The sequence below is a fragment of the Schistocerca cancellata genome, unplaced genomic scaffold, assembly GCF_023864275.1.
Source record: "Schistocerca cancellata isolate TAMUIC-IGC-003103 unplaced genomic scaffold, iqSchCanc2.1 HiC_scaffold_337, whole genome shotgun sequence".
Taxonomy (NCBI): Eukaryota; Metazoa; Arthropoda; class Insecta; order Orthoptera; family Acrididae; genus Schistocerca; species Schistocerca cancellata.
In genome coordinates this window covers 10,001-12,500 of record NW_026046355.1, presented here as the reverse complement: position 1 = coordinate 12,500, position 2,500 = coordinate 10,001, and the positions used below count along the sequence as shown (strand labels likewise).

Genomic DNA, 2,500 nt, shown 5'->3' with positions numbered 1-2,500 from the left:
ATCGACAGTTGATAAGGCAGACATTTGAAAGATGCGTCGCCGGTACGAGGACCGTGCGATCAGCCCAAAGTTATTCAGAGTCACCAAGGCAAACGGACCGGACGAGCCGACCGATTGGTTTTGATCTAATAAAAGCGTCCCTTCCATCTCTGGTCGGGACTCTGTTTGCATGTATTAGCTCTAGAATTACCACAGTTATCCAAGTAACGTGGGTACGATCTAAGGAACCATAACTGATTTAATGAGCCATTCGCGGTTTCACCTTAATGCGGCTTGTACTGAGACATGCATGGCTTAATCTTTGAGACAAGCATATGACTACTGGCAGGATCAACCAGGGAGCTGCGTCAACTAGAGCTGAGCAGCCGGCCGCCCGGGAGTGTGTCCCGGGGGCCCGCGCGAACACGCAAGCGTCCGCTCAATTATTCTGCAAACAGGAGGAGGCTGGGCTCCCCTGCACAATACACCTCGAAACCCTCTCAGGTCCCGGCGGCGCGCAGCGCCGTCCTAAGTACTTGGTCGGGTTCGAGAGAGGCGCAATCGCCCGGAGTTAGGCGAGTAGACGCTTTAGGTGCGACCACCCGTGCTCCCAACTGAGCTTGCCGCTGCCGACAGAGGCCCGGGAGCGTGCTGTCGTGGCATTGCCGGCGGGAGACAACACGCGCCACCTACGGTGACCGGCAGCTCCAACGCCAGCGCCACAGAAGGGCAAAGGCCCCACGTGGGTGCCGAAGCGAACTCTCCCAGCACAGCGCACGTGCCAACACGTCCGCACAACTGCGATACAAACCACCAGCGAGAACCGCTGGGGCGACCGAGCAGCAGACGGCGTCGCGGCGCCGAGTGCCGGGCGGCGGCGCATCCTCAACGCACACAGTCCTCAATCGGACCAGCACACTGCAGATGTCCACCGCGCTTCGCACCGGGTCCGCGAGGACCCACTTTGGCTGCACGGCGCCGCGCGCAGGGTGCCCCGGCGCGCAGCTGCGCCGCCTGCCGCGTCCGTCGGCCGGCGCGCCTGCCACTGGGCGCCCCCACCAGCCGGCTGTAGCGCGTGCGCCCACGCACCGCGCGGCCAGCACGCCGGGCGGCCCCCCCTCACCGGCCGGGGACAGTCCCACCCACCCACAGCCGCGTATCGCTTCACACCCAGATTCACATTCACGTTCGTTGGTATGGTGGGGACCGCTTCGTAGCTGTACCGATCGTTGCCCTCACAGATGTACCTCCAGCAAGATCAACCGCACCACAACGGGTTACCAGTTGTTCATTTGCGTAACGTCACCAGTAAACGTACACGTCCATCCCCGTTTGCAAAGTCAACTATTATTGCATGCCTGCCTGTCAGGTGTCAAGACACACTACATTCGCTCACATCCACGCAACAAAATGTGCCCGACTAGAGGGCACGTGGAAGGTGCCCCCGTACATATGCGATCTCCATTGCGCGACCAACTGTCAACCGGCCTCTGTAGCATGTCGCAGATGTGGAACGCGGGGCACCGTGCTATCACATTGTGTGAGAAGAGACTACTACGTCTGCATACACGCGCCACTACATGAACAGACGGCTCATGCTGATCGCCATCCACTGCGTCCATTACTCCCACACGTCTCTATGGCGTACCACACTGCAATGCAGCTGTTATGGGGAGATGACACATAGCTGTGTACACAACATTCTGAGCCGGTTGCGGTTGGACAACAATACATTAATGTAACGTGTCATATGCCAATTACAGAGCAGGGTAAGGCACAACGTGGGTTAGGTTAAGGCACAACGTGGGTTAGGTTAAGGCACAACGTGGGTTAGGTTAAGGCACAACGTGGGTTAGGTTAAGGCACAACGTGGGTTAGGTTAAGCCACAACGTGGGTTAGGTTAAGCCACAACGTGGGTTAGGTTAAGGCACAACGTGGGTTAGGTTAAGGCACAACGTGGGTTAGGTTAAGGCACAACGTGGGTTAGGTTAAGGCACAACGTGGGTTAGGTTAAGGCACAACGTGGGTTAGGTTAAGCCACAACGTGGGTTAGGTTAAGCCACAACGTGGGTTAGGTTAAGCCACAACGTGGGTTAGGTTAAGCCACAACGTGGGTTAGGTTAAGCCACAACGTGGGTTAGGTTAAGCCACAACGTGGGTTAGGTTAAGCCACAACGTGGGTTAGGTTAAGCCACAACGTGGGTTAGGTTAAGCCACAACGTGGGTTAGGTTAAGCCACAACGTGGGTTAGGTTAAGCCACAACGTGGGTTAGGTTAAGCCACAACGTGGGTTAGGTTAAGCCACAACGTGGGTTAGGTTAAGCCACAACGTGGGTTAGGTTAAGCCACAACGTGGGTTAGGTTAAGCCACAACGTGGGTTAGGTTAAGCCACAACGTGGGTTAGGTTAAGCCACAACGTGGGTTAGGTTAAGCCACAACGTGGGTTAGGTTAAGCCACAACGTGGGTTAGGTTAAGCCACAACGTGGGTTAGGTTAAGGCACAACGTGGGTTAGGTTAA

General features: G+C 56.5%; 1 non-coding gene across 1 annotated transcript in view; it reads right to left on the bottom strand.

Moving 5' to 3' along the window:
• The window catches only part of LOC126118154 (small subunit ribosomal RNA), a 1,909-nt gene extending 1,568 nt beyond the window's left edge, over positions 1 to 341 (bottom strand). The window contains exon 1 of the ribosomal RNA XR_007525605.1: positions 1 to 341. This exon is cut by the window's left edge and continues 1,568 nt beyond it. This is a non-coding gene — a ribosomal RNA (small subunit ribosomal RNA).
• Positions 342 to 2,500: the final 2,159 nt, after the last annotated feature.